Consider the following 17,021-nt stretch of genomic DNA (forward strand, 5'->3'; position numbering starts at 1 on the left):
AATTATCATCAGAGTGAACAGACAACCTACAGAATGGGAGAAAATGTTTGCAATCTATCCGTCTGACAAGGTCTAATATCCAGAATCTACAAGGAACTTAAACAAATTCACAAGAAAAAAATCAAAAAGTGGGTGAAGAATATGAACAGACACTACTCAAGAGAAGACATTATGTGGCCAACAAACATGAGAAAAAGCTCATCATCACTGGTCACTAGAAAAATGCAAATCAAAACCACAGTGAGATACTATCTCATGCCAGTTAGAATGGCAATTATTAAAAAGTCAGGAAACAACAGATGCTGGAGAGGATATGGAGAAATAGGAACACTTTTACACTGTTGGTGGGAGTATAAATTAGTTCAACCATTGTAGAAGGCAGTGTGGTGAGTCCTCAAGGATCTAGAACCAGAAATACCATTTGACCCAGCAGTCCCATTACTGGGTATATACCCAAAGGATTATAAATTGTTCTATTTTTAAGGACACATGCACACATATGTTTATAGCAGCACTTTTACAATAGCAAAGACTTGGAACCAACCCAAATGCCCACTGATGATGGACTGGAAAGGGAAAATGTGGCACGTATACACCATGGAATACTATGCAGCCAAAAAAACCGATGAGTTCATGTCCTTTGAAGAGACATGGATGAACCTGGAAACCATCATTCTCAAAAAATTGACACAAGAACAGAAAATCAAACACTGCATGTTCTCACTCATAGGTGGGTGTTGAACAATGAAAACAGGTGGGCACAGGGAGGGGAACATAACACACTGAGGTCTGTGGGGGAGGGGACTAGGGGAGGGACAATGGGGGGGATAGGGAGTTGGGGAGGGATAACATGGGGAGAAATGCCAGATATAGGTGATGGGGATGGAGGCAGCAAAACGTATTGCCATGTATGCACCTATGCAACAATACTGCATGTTCTTTACATGTACCCCAGAACCTAAAATGCAATATATATATATATATATATGAATGAGTTTATGTCTTTTGGAGGGGCATGGATGAAGCTGGAAGACATAATTCTCAGCAAACTAATACAGGAACAGAAAACCAAACACTGCATGATCTCACTCATAAGTGGCAATTGAACAATGAGAACACATGGACACAAGGAGGGAACATTACATACCAGGGCCTGTCAGGGAATGGGGAATGAGAAAAGGGGGAGCATTAGGAAAAATATCTAATGTATGTGGTGCTTAAAACCTAGATGACGGGTTGATAGGTGAAGCAAAACACCATGGTACATCATACCTATGTAACAAACCTGCACATTCTGCACATGTATCCCAGAACTTAAAGTAAAATTTAAAAAAGCCTCCCAAACCAGCAAAAATAAGTAACATGTTATTTAAGAGATAAAGGGAAAAAAAGAAAGAAATATCACCTTTCTATGGGAACAGTGAAGTGAAACAGTAGTCAGGTCAATCTACACTTGAAGGCTGCATAGCAATAAAGAATTACCAAGTGAGTAGTCAAACTGTCTTCAATTTTCTAAAACTTGCTATCTAAAAACTACCATTCACCTGTAGATGAAAAGATTCAAACTCTGTAAAATATTTGAAGAGATTTATTCTGAGTGTTAGTGATAGTGAACTCCAAGTTTTTCTTCAAAGAATCAGTATATTGGTATGTTCAGGTCTCTTATTCCTTAATTCTCTATTTTAAAGTTTAACTTCCTTGTAGTTTCAGTAAAAAACCTTCTCCACTGGTCCTAATCAGTAGTTTATATCTGTTTGCCCCCCCCACCCCCCCGTCCCCCACCCCTGGCTCTATCCTGACTCATCCCAGTCACCTGCTCCAGTCACCTTCTCAGGTCACCTTCTTTGACTTAAGTCACACCTGGCTACCTGCTCTGACCCACCCATATCCATCCTTTGCACCAAACCTACCCTACCACTCCAGCTTGGACCCCTGCTCTCTTTAAAATAGCCAATCAGGATTAGTCTAGCTTGTGCGGTCTAACCCTGGCCATTAGGGGAATGACACAGCAATAGGAGTGACCCTGTCAGGGGTAAGTACCCCTTCCCCTCCTTGTCTAGGCATGCAGCTGCCATTGCTCCATCTGTGAGTGACACCCTTCTATAGAAGTAAACTGCCTTGCTGAGAGGATTTATCTTTGAGTGCTATTTCTTTTGCAGCATTGAAATTTTACTTGCAACATGAGCCAAATATGAGTGACCATGGCCCATGACACAGCCCTCAGGAGGTCCTGAGAACATGAGCCCAATGTGGTGGAGGTGCAGCTTGGTTTTATAAATTTTAGAGAGGCATGAGACATCAGTTAAGTATATTTAAGAAATACATTGGTTTGGTCCAGAAAGGTGGGACAACTCAAAGTAGGGGCTTCCAGGCTACACATTAAACATTTTCTGGTTGACAATTGGTTGAGTTTATCTAAAGACCTGGGAAAGATAGAAAGGGGATGTTCAGATTAAGATAAAGATTGTGGAGACCAAAGTTCTTTTGAAGTCTTATAGAGGCTGCCCCCAATAGATGACAAATGTTTCCTATTCAGATTTTAATCTCTTTAGAATTGAGAGGGTCTGGAAGAAAAAGTTCTAGCTCTGTTAATAGAGATTCTTTACAGATTCAATTTTTCCCCCCACAAAGAGCAGCTTTGCAGGACCATTTCAAAATATGGCAAAGAAATATGTTTTGGGGGTAAAACATTTTGATTTTCTTCTTTGTCTCCTATTGTCATGCCAGAGTCAGGTTGGAAAGTAAATCATCATATATAGGGTTAAATGAAACCCCTCTGATGAGAGTTTCTGATTTGTCGGGCATGACTCCCTAGACCCCTTAGGTAGGGATTTGGGCAACATGAAATAAATCAGAGTTTAATCCTCACACCTTTTGATGCTTTTGAACGCACTATCCAAACTTCTAGAATTCCAAAATGTGGCTAATTCTCCCATTTTTGGGTTGACTTCAAATCCTAACGTATGAAAAGGGTCATAGTTCAGAGATTAATGGTCAGACTCATTCCACTAGCAACCACATCAAATTTCAGAATTCTTGCAATCACGGTTATACTTTTATGGGAACAAATATTTCTTATTCACTTGTTTTGCCAAGGCAATAAAATGTGACCAGTGATTTGCAGTGATAATATTTTCTCTGAAAAACTTCCTGATGTGCAAATTAGACTTTTTTTTCTTTTCTAAGTTACATTATGGGAACACTTTGACCATGTAAATGATTTGTTCCAAGTGCCAACAGAGAATAACATTTCCTGAAAGAACGATGGTTTCCTCTCTAAGAATTTTGGAATCTGCCCGTTATATTTCTGGACAAATGGAATCAAACAGTATAGTCATACCCTGGAAGTGCAGAGGTTGGAAAAGAGGTGTAAAGGGCATAGTTGGGAATGTAATTTTGTGCATAAGAACAGAAGAAGAAGGTACAAGGTTAGAAAATTTTTATTACACTTTTCTCTTTCACTGCAGAATTGGGCCACATCTGAGTGCCTGGAGTAAGCTTGGCAAAAAATCACTTGATTCCCAATGCTGCTATTTTTTTTTTTTTTAAGCCAAATTTTTGCTCTTGTTTCCCAGGCTGGAGTGCAGTGGCATGATCTCTGCTCACTGCAACCTCCACCTCCCGGGTTCAAACAATTCTCCTGCCTCAGCCTCCTGAGTAGCTGGGATTATAGGTGCCTGCCACCGCTTCCAACTCCTTTTTTTTTTTTTTTTTTTTTTTTTTGTATGTTTACTAGAGATGGTGTTTCTCCATGGTGGTCAGGTTGGTCTTGAACCCCCGACCTCAGGTAATCCACCTGCCTCAGCCTCCCAAAGTGCTGAAATTACAGGCATGAGCCACTGTGCCCAGCTTGCTATGTTCTACAGGACTTTCTGTTCACATTACTATTTAACTGAATGGTCTATTTTATAAACCAAATGCCACAGTATTTCCACATATCTAAATTCGAATAAATATGCTGACATAACGTATGAAAATCTGTTGAGATATCAGATGAATTTTTCTTGTTTAAATGTTAGAAGATACTTGCTTAGCCTTGCCAAAATGATTTTAATTCAGTATCTAACTTGGATTGAAATGTTTGTGTTAAAACATGTGCCCTGAATGAAGATTGCATGTTTTAACACAGGCTTTGTGTGAGCAACATGGCTGTCTATTCACCCGGGTGCGTGTGGGCTGAGTCCAGAAACAGTCAGTGGAGGGTGGTGGGATAGGAGTTGGTTTTATAGGTTTGGAGTAGGCAATGGTAAGTTATAGAAGTTACCGTTTAGGGCTGTTTTTGCAAGCTGGGAGGGGTTCATAGGGTCTGGAGTCACAAGGTTGACCAAGGTCAGTTACAAAACCCAATTGCCTTATCAATTCAGTCGGGAATAAGGAACAAAAGAGAATGTCTTAAAGTTAATTAGGCGCTGCAGGGGTTGATCATTTCTTCTCCTTTTCATGCTCTTCCAGTTACTTCAGATTTTCCAGGAACTCATCTGGGGTGTTCATGCAGGTCACAAAGATTCCATGGCATCCATGGTGCTATCAGTTGGCCTAAAAGACCTTACAGTTTGAATCCTGCATAAGAAAACAATAAAAGTTATGAGGGTTACCAAAAAAAAAAAAAAAAATAGCCGAGCATGGTGTCTCACACCTGGAATCCCAGCAATTTGGGAAGCTGAGTCAGGAGAATCGCTTGAGGCTAGGGGTTTGAGACCAGCCTGGACAAACATAGTGAGACCTCATCTCTATTAAAAATAAAAGAAGTTAAAAAAAAAATTAAGTCAGCTGGGCACAGTGGCTCATGCCTGTGATCCCAGCACTTTGGGAGGCCAAGGAAGGTGGATCACCTGAGGTCAGGAGTTTGAGACCAGCCTGGTCAACATGCTGAGACCCTTTCTCTACTAAAATTTAAAAAATAATCAGGCCTGGTGGCACACACCTGTAATCCCAGATACTTTTGGGGCTAAGGTAGGAGAATTGCTTGAACCCAGGAGGCGGGTGTTTGGAAAACTCTGCCCCTACCGCAAAAGCTCTCTCTCTCTTTCCCTCCCCCACAAAGAGGCTCCCTTATCTCTCACTTTACATACCGGCCCTAGCCCTCCCGCCGCCCAGCTTCCCGCCGCCCAGCTTCCCGCCCAGCAGTTCAAACTGACCAACAGTTGCCCACCACCTCGGCTTTTGGCTTCCCCACCCCCCAGCTCTTCAGCCCCCTATAAAACAACCCTGCCCCTCTGAGCGGTGCGGCCATTCTCCTCTTCCTCCCGGCTGGTCCGCCCGGAGGCTCTTTCCTCTCAATAAAGCCTGAACTTAAGGAATTTCCTCTAGCCTGCGGTCTGGTTTTTTCCGAACGAGCTCAGTCTTCCCGCAGAGGGTAGGTCGGACAAATGGTGACGGAAACCTGGGAGCTGGGGCCGTTGGCCTGGCCACGGCCCCCCTCCCCGACCTACCCAACACTGGCCCTGCCACCTCCACGTTCCGATTAAGGTAAGCCAAGTTTTTTCTTGCTTTGCCTTCCCCCGCTTCCCGTCTCCTCTTCCTATGGCACGGTGCAGTTGCTCCCTCTCCGGCATTCCACATGGACTCCTTGCCTAGTCTCGGCTGAGCCAAGGTAGTCTTCCATTCTGGCTCCAGGAGCCTTCCGAGGGACAGCCGCCAGACGGGGGATGCCCCTCTGACCGCTTCCCTTTCCGTACTTAATTGTACTCCGGGGAATTTGCAACGAACGGGGACGCCTTTTCATTGCATCTGACCATCCGTGCCGGAGAGTCTGTAGCTGCGCCTGCCATGGGAAATTCGGAGTCCAAAATACCTCTGAGCACCCCCCTTGGGTGCTTGCTGCGAATTTTACCAAATTGGGATATTCCCAAACCCTCAGAAAGAAAAAGCTTATCTTCCTGTCTCAGGTGGCTTGGTTACCCAATAACCAAGTTTGTCTCTGGTTACCCAATACAAACTCGGTAACCAGTCACATTGGCCCCCGACTGGCACTTTTGATTTCAACACCCTCCAAGATCTCGACGATTTTTGTCGCCATGCGGGCAAGGACAATGAAATTCCTTACGTCCAGGCTTTTTGGGACCTCCATACCCACCCCAACCTATGTTCTTCCTGCTCCACCTACCAAATCTTCTTATCTCGAACCCCCCGTAAATCTTCCTCCACTACCTCTCCCCCTCCCTACTCCTCACTGGAGGATCTGCCTGAACATCTGTCCTCTCCTGCCAATCTCAGCAACCAGTCGCCATCAACGGCACGCCCTTCCCCCACTCCCTCTGCACCTCCTACCTCAGAGGCCATGCCTCGCTCTCCCTCTACTCCCTCCGAGCCCCCTCCCTCAGAGGCCGCACTTCCTCTTGCCTCTCCGGTGGCGGCCCACACCTGCTCCCACCAGCCAGCTATCCTGGCCCCACTCCGAGAAGTAGCAGGCACAGAAGGTTTAATCAGGGTCCATGTTCCTTTCTCACTCCAAGACCTGTCCCAAATTGAGAAACATTTAGGATCCTTCTCAGCCAACCCGTCCACCTATATTAAAGAATTCCAATACCTCACTCAAACATAAGAAGCCCTAGTCTGGTACACTCGACTAGATCCAGCCTCCCAAAACGGGGCCACTGTATTAGCCTCCCATTTTATCTCCCAATCAGCACCTGACATAAGAAAGAAACTAAAGAAAGCAGAAGAGGGGCCAGAGACTCCCATCCAAGACCTGGTAAAAATGGCCTTTAAAGTATTCAATGCCAGGGAAGATGCGGCTGAGGCTGCCCGCCAAACTCGCATGAAGCAGAAGGCTGCCCTCCAGACCCAAGCCCTAGTGGTGGCTCTAAGGCCGGCAGGGAACCAGAAGCCCAAGGCCGAAACCCATGCCCCTCCAGGTGCATGTTTCAAATGTGGAAAGGAAGGACACTGGTCCCAAGCCTGTCCACAACCACGGCCACCAACTAAGCCTTGCCCTATCTGTCGGCTCCCGGGACACTGGAAGTCAGACTGCCCCAGCTTCCCCAGGGTGCCGGTTCCTCAAAACAGACACACCAGCGTTACGCAGCCGGCAGTCACCCTCAGTAGGGAGTAGCCTGCTTGCCAGGAGCCGACCTCCGAGGGAGCTCCGTTCCCCAGTCTACTAGGGCTGCTAGATGACTAGCGGGGCCCTGGCTTTCCGACTGCGGTTACCCTCGCCGAGCCTAGGGTCACAAGACATGGGGGCTACCTACTCCGAACTTCCTTCCTATTCTAGCCGTCTCACCCCTTCCCAGGTCTCGGTCATGGGAATCGACAGGACCCCGAGTATCCCCTACCAAACCCCACCACTCATGTGCTCATATAACTCCACTCCATTCACCCACTCCTTTTTAGTAATCCCCACCTGCCCAGTTCCCCTTCTGGGGCGAGACATCCTTTCAAAGCTGAAGGCCGTCATAACCTTCCCCACCGCCAGCCCACACAGCCTCTTTCTCCTAGCCCTCAATACTCTGCCTCGGAACTCCAGGCCCTCCAGTCTACCCCCGGGGTACGGTTCAAGGATGACTGGGCCTTCAAGCATAACCTCCTCATCCTCCCTGAAAAGCAAAGGTACCAGATAATCCAAGACATCCATAATTCACTCCACATTGGGCCTAAAGCCTTATACCGATTCCTCAACCCACTTTTTCACCCTCACCATCTCCTCAGTACCATACAGGAAGTCCAGTCCTCATGTACTGTCTGCGCGAAAACTAATTCCCAGGGTTCCTGTCATCCCCGGCGCCAGCTTCATCAGCTACGCGGGTTCCTACCTGGCCAAGACTGGCAAATTGATTTCACCCATATGCCAAAGCACAAACAGTACCAGTATCTGCTAACCATTGTTGACACTTTTTCAGGCTGGATTGAAGCTTACCCCACAGCCTCTGAGTCTGCTGGGACAGTAGCCACTCATCTCATTCAAGACATCATCCCACGCTTTGGACTCCTGGCTACCATACAGTCAGACAACGGCCCAGCCTTTATCTCCAAAGTCACTAATGCCGTTTCTACCTCTCTAGGAATTCAGTAGAAGCTACATGCCGCCTACCATCCCCAGTCCTCTGGTAAGGTAGAACGGGCCAATGGCCTAATAAAGGAGCATCTGACCAAGCTCATGCTTGAGCTCCGCCAATCCTGGGTAACATTACTTCCTATCACCTCACCAGGGTAAGAGCAGGCCCCTGGGGCCCATCACAGCTTAGCCCATTTGAGCTGCTGTATGGTTGCCCCTTCCTACTTTCAACTCCCCCACCACCAGAGACTACTCCTCTAGACAGCTACCTCCCCTACTTTACTCTCCTTCGCAGCCTTCTCCGAGAACACGCCAACGCTTCTCTTCCCCAACCCACCCAGCCATCTGAAAATACACAGAAAGTCTCCCCCGGGGACTCAGTTCTTATCAGGTCCCTCTCCCCAAAGCCCCTCGCCCCCAAGTGGGAAGGACCATACGCAGTCCTCCTTACCACTCCATCAGCTATAAGAATTGCTGAAATCCCATCTTGGGTTCACCTCTCTCGGGTAAAAAAGGCCCCTCATGGACCCTCCTTATGCTGGAAGGCTGTTCCTACTGGCCCTTTATCTGTCAAACTTACCAGGGCCTAGCAGCCACACCCCCTACAGATGGAGATTCTTCCTAACTGAAAACTATACCAAAACCACCTTCACCTGTAATACCCCCCCCATACAGCCACAACCACCTTCTTGCAACTTCCGACTGCCCCGCAGCCGGATGCCAAAGTGCCATATAGCTGAACTTCACCAAATTCCACAACGTCCATACTAGTATACCTCTCATGTGCTTCAACCATGACCAACCATCAGGAGCATGCAATAATACTCCTTGGCGCTCCTGCATGGGATGTACTTGGATGAACTGTCGACTACATATAGATATCGAGTCCACAGTACCTGCCCGATCTCAGCTCAAAATCATCCCAGATGTAGATGGAGAAGGAAACACCATTATCGGTTCTACACGGTATTCCCTTCTCATACCTGACCCCTGGGACAACCGGTGGAAAAGCCCCCAGAAAGCTGCCGTGTATGACCACATAGATACCAAATATCCCTCTTCCCACCTGTACATCTGGCGGGCATATGTACGTACAGTCCACCAAGTCCACTCTGACATTAGCCTACAAGAAAAATCTCTGAATGACCAATTGCAACCACATTCACATCCATTTTCCTGGTTAACCTTTCTCCAAGAAGGAATCAAGTTAGCTAACCTCTCAGGATTAACTGACCTAACCTCATGCCTCATGTGTGCCTTCTTAGGACAGACTCCCTTCATTGCAGTCCCCTACCCCATCCCTCTCAACCTTTCAGCCTCAACTTCTTCCTTCTCCCCCGTCAGGGAAGTCGATCTCTACACTCCACCTGATTTTGAACAGCTACCTGTGTGCTATTCCCTAGGCCGAAACTTCCCTAGCTGTAACAGAACTATACGGGTAACCACTAATATAACAGCCCCACAAGGAACATTTTTCGGGTGTAACAAGACCTTAACAAAAACTCTCTACATTGGCCTTTCCTCATCTCTTTTATGCCTCCCGGTAACCCTAGTCCCTCGACTCACTATATATTCCCCAGCTGAATTCCAGATGCTGCAAACTCCCCATCGCCGCACCCGATGAGCTGCCTTCCTACCCATTGCCGTTGGAGTCTCCCTTGCTGGTTCAGCACTTGCAGCAGGATTAGGAGGAGGGGCACTAGTCCACTCTCACCTGGCCATAGCCCGACTGACCTCACAACTCCAAGCGGCTATTGATGACTCTACTGAGTCTTTAGCATCACTCCAATGACAGATCACCTCAGTTGCCCAAGTTGCCTTGCAGAACCGAAGAGCCCTGGACCTGCTCACTGCTGAACGAGGAGGGACCTGTATCTTCCTACAAGAAGAGTGCTGTTACTACATCAATGAATCCGGCCTAGTAGAAACCCGAATCGAGAGCCTCCAGAAACTCAAAACTAACCTGCAGAGTCAGAAGTTCTCGGCTGAAGCCACAGCGTGGTGGTCTTCCTCTATGTATACCCTCTTGTCCCCGTTGCTTGGGCCCCTAGTAGCCGTTTGCCTAATCTTACTTATTGCTCCTTGCTTTCTACAGTTCCTATAGCGGTGCTTTCAAGAACTGACTCGAGTCACCATCCACCAGATGCTGCTCCAACCCTACCCTGAATGAGTGCAAGAAACAGACCTCTCCCCGAACATCCAGGCTCCTTAGGAAAAGAAACCTCTTCAGAACCCCCCCGCCAACCCTTGTCAGCAGGAAGTAGCCAGAGACAACCGACGCCCCGACCCCCTCTTTTTCTTTTCTTTAAGGAGTCGGGAATGTTTGGAAAACTCTGCCCCTACCACAAAAGCTCTCTCTTTCCCTCCCCGACAAAGAGGCTCCCTTATCTCTCACTTTACATACTGGCCCTAGCCCTCCCGCCGCCCAGCTTCCCGCCGCCCAGCTTCCCGCCCAGCAGTTCAAACTGACCAACAGTTGCCCACCACCTCAGCTTTTGGCTTCCCCACCCCCCAGCCCTTCAGCCCCCTATAAAACAACCCTGCCCCTCTGAGCGGCGCGGCCATTCTCCTCTTCCTCCCGGCTGGTCCGCCCGGAGACTCTTTCCTCTCAATAAAGCCTGAACTTAAGGAATTTCCTCTAGCCTGCAGTCCGGTTTTTTCCGAACGTGTTCAGTTTTCCCGCAGAGGGTAGGTCGGACAGCGGGGATTGCAGTGAGCCAAGATCATGCCACTGCACTCTAGTCTGGGTAACAGAGGGAAACGTAATCCCCCCCCAAAAAAAAAGAAAGAAAAGAAAAAAAAAGAAAAGGCCTAGCATGGTGGCTTATGCCTGTAATCTCAGCACTATGGGAACCTGAGGGGAGTGAATCACCTGATTCAAACTTCTATTTACAAGTTTGCTCTTTTTTTTTTTTCTTCATAAGAATAGTTTTCAATCCATGTTCTCACAAGCAGTGCAGTGGGCAGGCAGGCTGCCTTGAGCCCTTTCCAGCCTTAAGTATCTTATCCTAATCTTGGATGTGCTCATACAGGCTGTCAATTTGGGTCCAAAAGTATCTGGAAAGCACTCCCTGCTTTGGTTTCAATGTTGGTGTCAACAGCCCATTTTCAATAGAAAATGGCTCTGGATGAAGAAAAATGGCTTTGACCTGTTCAGAGGATTTAAGGCCACTTTCTTTCCCAATTTTCTGCATGTCTTCTAAAACAGCTTTTTTTACAACTTGGTTTTGGCACAGTTCCTCAAAGGAGTCCTTCACCCCAAGCTTGGCTGCAAACGAGGGAAGTGTACCTGTGTCAGGAGTTTGAGACCAGCCTGGCCAACATGGCAAAACCCCAACTCTACTAAAAATACAAAAATTAGCTGGGCGCTGTGACAGGCACCTGTAATCCCAGCTACTCGAGAGGCTGAGGCAGCAGAATCCCTTGAACCTGGGAGGCGGAGTTTGCAGTGAGCCAAGATCGTGCAGTCTCCAGCCTAGATGACAGGGTGAGACTGTCTCCAAAAATAAAATAAAATAAAATATAAACCAAATAAAATACCACAGGAACACCCTGAAGAGAAGGGTTACTTTGGCCATGAGGCAATTTCACAACTCCTTCCATGTCCTTGTAGATTACTTCAAGGGACTGAAATGAGGGAAGGGGTGACAACACCACATAACAAATGCATAGCAGGTTGAACTATATTCCTGGGCAATGCAGGGTGAAGCAAGAAGGCAGTTCAAGGGATGCAACTTGTATTCGAGCCCTACAAGACCGTGGCTGTGACCTTCTCTGCAGTATCTGTATCCAAGACTCAGAGATACACAAATAATAATTTTGAAATCTACACATGACCCAGAATTGAGAAGAATGATTGAAGTATTGTCCTGTCCTGAAATACTATTTCTACAAGTTTGTTTTAAACATGCATTCTATGTTGTATCCCTTAATGGATCATTTGCTTCCTATTACCATGTCTTTGTGTTTAAGTACATTTGTAATTAAATCCAAGTGACTTGGAAAATGGAGTTTCTAAGAGAACATATCAATGACTTGATATTCTGGAATGTTAAATATGTTACAAAGTAAATTCATGATGCCAGAGTTAACAAAAAAACATACAAACCAAACTTTTGACATTCCTTTTTCAAACACAAGCTGTGCTGTCATCCTTTTATTACCATAACATGATTATTATTAAACTCTTACTTTTATTCCATTTACATGATTAGACCTAAAATCCACATTTTAACCGCACCATGAAAAGACCATTAGCCAATTTATACTTACTCAGTGGTTGAAATGAAGTAGTAAAAACCATTTTGCCTTTTCTCTCTCTCTCTCTCTCTTTCTCTCTCTCTCTGTCTCTCTCCTTCCTTTCCTTTTTCTCCTTTTCCTCTTTTATTCCCCCCTCCTTTCTTCCACTAACATTCATCCTAGTGTGAGCCTGAAGCTTTTCTAATTGCACACATTTGCAATATATGATACTTAGATTCAAGCATACTTAACCAGTTATGTCCAGAATAACTGTAATATGATGCGGTTGACCTATTGTAATATCCATCCACACATCTCACATGTTTTTAAACTCTCATTTTGGTCCATTCATCTTTGGATACTGACTCACCACCATGCAGTTCCTGATTAGATTATTGTTCATCCCTACTTTGAAAGCAAAATAAGAGTGTGCTCAGCTGACTCTGTAGTGAGTCAGTGGACCCTCTCTTCATTTTCTAATTCTAGTTCTACTTCAGGATTGAATAAGCAATTCTCTACCCAGCAATTGTAATTAAACCCGTTAAGTTAAAAAGTACACATAGACCTTAACACATCAGTTAAAAATGGTTGTGGATTGTGCCTAATAAAGCATGGGAATCAAATAAGTAGTTCTATATACAAAGGCTAAAATAGAAAACAAGACTGAATATGTTTAATGTACCTGACATGTCACTATGGGCCTACTTCCATGTCTTCTGCTGTTTTTAGAAATTATTTTCTTTTATTGCTTTTGTTGTTGTTATTTGGTAGGCTGCCCAGGTCTTCTAAAAAGTAAGGACAAAAGATAAGAATTTGTTAGCTCTTGTACATGATGTTTATTAACATCCCAATGACACATGAAAAAGTATCTGTAAGGGTATATTATATTTGAATTTCTCTTGTCTGGGTACAGTGGCTTACACCTATAATCCCAGCAATTTGGAAGGCTGAGGTAGGAGGATCGCTTGAACTCAGGAGTTTGAGACCAGCCTGGGAAACATGGTGAAACCCCATCTCTACTAAAAATACAAAAATTAGCTGGGCATGGTGGTGCCCACCTGTAGTCCCAGCTACTTGGGAGGCTGAGGTGGGAGGATTGCTTGAACCTGAGAGATTGAGGCTGCAGTGAGCAGTGATCATGCCATTGCACTCCAGCCTGGGTGACAGAATAAGACCTTGTCTCAAAAAAAAAAAAAAATTAGTTTCTGTAAGTCATTCATTTAAAAATAAACTAGAAAATCCTGTATGTTTAGCTAAACTACTTTGTAAAATGAAGTCAAGAATAAATCTTAACAAACTTATCTGAATACAGATTAGGACTTTCCTATTTATTTTTAGGATAATCCTCTGTGATGCTGACAATAGGTGGGAAGTAGCCTCCATTTTAAAGATCTGAACACATGTGCACAGGCCTTAATTATGACACAGTCATTCTTTCTGATCCAAGAATCATCACTGCCAAAATCCTATAGCAGGGAAGGCCAGTGATTCATTTAGACAGGTGCATCTTTTGGGGGACTTCACAAAAAGAGAGAGCACACTGGTATTTCTTCCCTGTTCTACATGGGTTGGAGCCAAGTGAAGGGGGGCAGTCAGAGCACCCCTTAGAGAATCGAGGGGCTAGCCAGAAACAGGTGAGGGACTTTCACTCCTTGGCAAGATACTTGCTGGGCTGGAGAAATGTGTAGGCCTGCCCAGTACTACTACAGGAGTGAAAGTCAATTGAGTTTTGGGGAGAACCTAATAAGGGTTTGATAGAGGCAGGAGACAGTCAAATACCTAGGTATAGGTACAGGTCCCTGGTGAAAGCCAACCTTCAAGACGGAAACTGTCCTAGGTAAATACTCAGATCGGATTGAGAACCTCCCTTCCCATTTGGTGCATTCTCCTCTGATTGATCCCCACCCTTCACCTATTTTACATAGACCTACCCTTTCCTAATTGGTTTTCAACACTGTTGTGTCCACCTTTGAGTGGTGTCTTTGCTATGACTTTTTTGCATACTCACAAACTAATCAACACACACTCCCTATTCTGAGCCCATAAAAAGCCCTGGGCTCAGCCATATTGGGGAAATTTCCTGTCCTTCGGGTATGAGAACTACTTCCAGCCCCTGCTATGTCCCCTCTTTTGCTGAGAGCTTTCCTTTCACTTAATAAATTCTATTCCACTCACTTTTTGATGTTTGTGTGCCTAATTCTTCTTGGTTGTGAGACAAGAACCCAGACTTAGCTGAGCTAAGGAGCAAAAATCCTGCATCAGGTCTTCTGGAGTTTGAGGGGCATAGAGGAACTAGAGCGACCTCCAGTGGCAGGGCAATGACAGAAGGTTGCTCTGGGAGCAATTATACTGCCATTGTTTGGCTGGGCAAGAATGCATAAGGTTACCCATGAACCACGAGGACACTATGGTGACTGTTCACCAGATAGAGTAAAAGGACAGGCCGTGTACCATTTCTTCAGTGCTGGTCCTGCCTGTCAACTGTCATAGAAGAGAGGGGATGAATAGGGACGAGAAGAGAGGGCAGGAGATTTAAATTGGATGAGAAATTAAAGTTTAATATAAACTGAACTAGAATTTTCCATAGCTGAAACAAGACTCTTCTCACATCTGAGAATGGCCCCAAAGCTAAGAGATCTGCCTGAAATGTTATCCAGGGGCCAAGAAGGTAGAATTGCTTGTTTGAAAATAGCAGTGGAAAAGAAAAAGCAGCTTACTGATTATAAGCAGCCCATTCAATAAATAAGTTATACAGTTTATTTTAAAAGTAAGTTACTGTAACACCTATGGTATAACTTTGCATATATATATATATATAACTTAAGAAGAAAAAATTAAAAACAAATAAAAAAATAAAAGAAACTGGAACCTGAATTTAATCTAGTCTCTTCAACAAACTACCAGCTTACAGGAAATACAGGCAATTACATAACCCATTAATGACACCAGGAGAAAACTGTCAGCCCAATCTTGAATGTAAGAAATTCAACAGGACAAACAACCTTACTTCTTCAGTGAACACATACCATGTTACAAAGTTAATTCATGATACCAGAGTTAAAAGCATTAGGAAAGGGAGGAAAGACAAGGGAAGGGGAACTGTCATACATTAAAATAGAATTTCAAAAAAAATTTAATTTTAGAATGGGCATGGTGGCTTACCCCTGTAATCCCAGCACTGTGGGAGGCTGAGGTGGGTGGATCACATGAGGTCAGGAGTTCAAGTCCAGCCTGGCTAACATGGTGAAACCCATCTCTACTCAAAAATGAAAACAAGAACAATACAAAAATTAGCCAAGTGTCATGGCATGTGCCTGCAGTCCCAGCTACTTGGGAGGCTGAGGCGGGAGAATCACCTGAACCCAGGAGGCAGAGGTTGCAGTGAGCCAAGATTGCACCATTGCACTCCATCCCGAGTGATAAAGTGAGCCTCCATCTCAAATAATAACAATAATAATTTTCATAAATTAATTTATTTTGGAACGCTTCACAAATTTGCCTTGGCCATGCTAATCTTCCTTGGCCATGCTAATCTTCTCTGTATCCTTTCAATTTTAATATGTGCTGCTGAAGCGAGCACAAAACAGACTTAAGAGAATATGTAAAATATGTCATGTCTGCACTGTTTGAATTTTTATTTCAACAGCCATAAAAATACTGTTCAGACAATCAAGAAAAGTTAAACTTGGACTGGATATTAAATATTATTCTTTGAGAGCATGCCAATGTTATTGCTATGTTTATTTTTTTAAGTTCTTATGTATTAGGGAAGCATACTGAAGTATTTACAGGTAGAGAAATATGATGACTGGGATTTGTTTTAAAATACTCCATGATAAAAGAAAAAATGTGAGAATTTAGGGGGCAGGGAAGGATTCATAAAAAAAGAATGGCAGAGTATAAATAATTATTGAAGCTGGGCAATAGGTACATATGACTTTACTATGTTGTTCTGTCTATTTTCACATGTGAAATTTTCCATAATAAAAGGTTTAAAGTTCAGGAGCCATGGCTCATGCCGGTAATCCCAGAAATTTGGGAGGCTGTCGTGGACAGATCACTTGAACTCACAAGTTCCAAGACCAGCCTGGGTAACATGGTGAAACCGCATCTCTACAAAAAATACAAAAATTCGCCAGGCGTGGTGGCATATTCCTATAGTCCCAACTACTTGGGAGGTTGAGGTGGGAGTATTCTTGAGCCCAGGAGGCTGAGGCTGCAGAAAACCATGATCACAGCACCGTACTTCCACCAGGACAAGACAGCAAAACTCTGTCTAGATATCAGATACCTTGATTTTATTTTTTAAAGTGTGAATGTGATATGGAATAATGAAGTTAACCTCAGTTTTGAATACTGGCTACATCTTTTATCAGCTATATAACTTAGAAAAGTTGCTTAACCCTTGCAAGCTCCACTTTTTCTATTGCCAAATACAAATTATAATAATTCTTCTTAGCCAGGCCTGGTAGCTCACACCTGTAATCATAGCACTTTGGGAGGCTGAGGTGGGCAGATCACTTGAGGTCAGGAGTTCAAGATCAGCCTGGCCAACATGGTGAAACCCCATCTCTACTAAAAATACAAAATTAGCCAGGCATGGTGGTACATACCTGTAATCCCAGCTACTCAGGAGGCTGAGGCAGGAGAATGACTTGAACCCAGGAACGGAGGTTGCAGTGAGCCTAGATGGTGCCACTGTACTCCAGCCTGGGTAACAGAGTGAAACTGTGTCTCTAATAATAATAATAATGATAATTCCTCTTGTTGCAATAAAGATTTAATG

The 17,021-nt window shown here is 44.7% G+C and overlaps 1 pseudogene; it reads right to left on the bottom strand.

Annotated features, from left to right (window-relative positions):
* Positions 1–15,724: 15,724 nt before the first annotated feature.
* On the bottom strand, positions 15,725–15,813 carry LOC118144649 (U6 spliceosomal RNA; annotated as a pseudogene).
* Between the last annotated feature and the right edge of the window lie 1,208 nt (positions 15,814–17,021).

The sequence above is a fragment of the Callithrix jacchus genome, chromosome 9, assembly GCF_049354715.1.
Source record: "Callithrix jacchus isolate 240 chromosome 9, calJac240_pri, whole genome shotgun sequence".
Classification (NCBI taxonomy): Eukaryota; Metazoa; Chordata; class Mammalia; order Primates; family Cebidae; genus Callithrix; species Callithrix jacchus.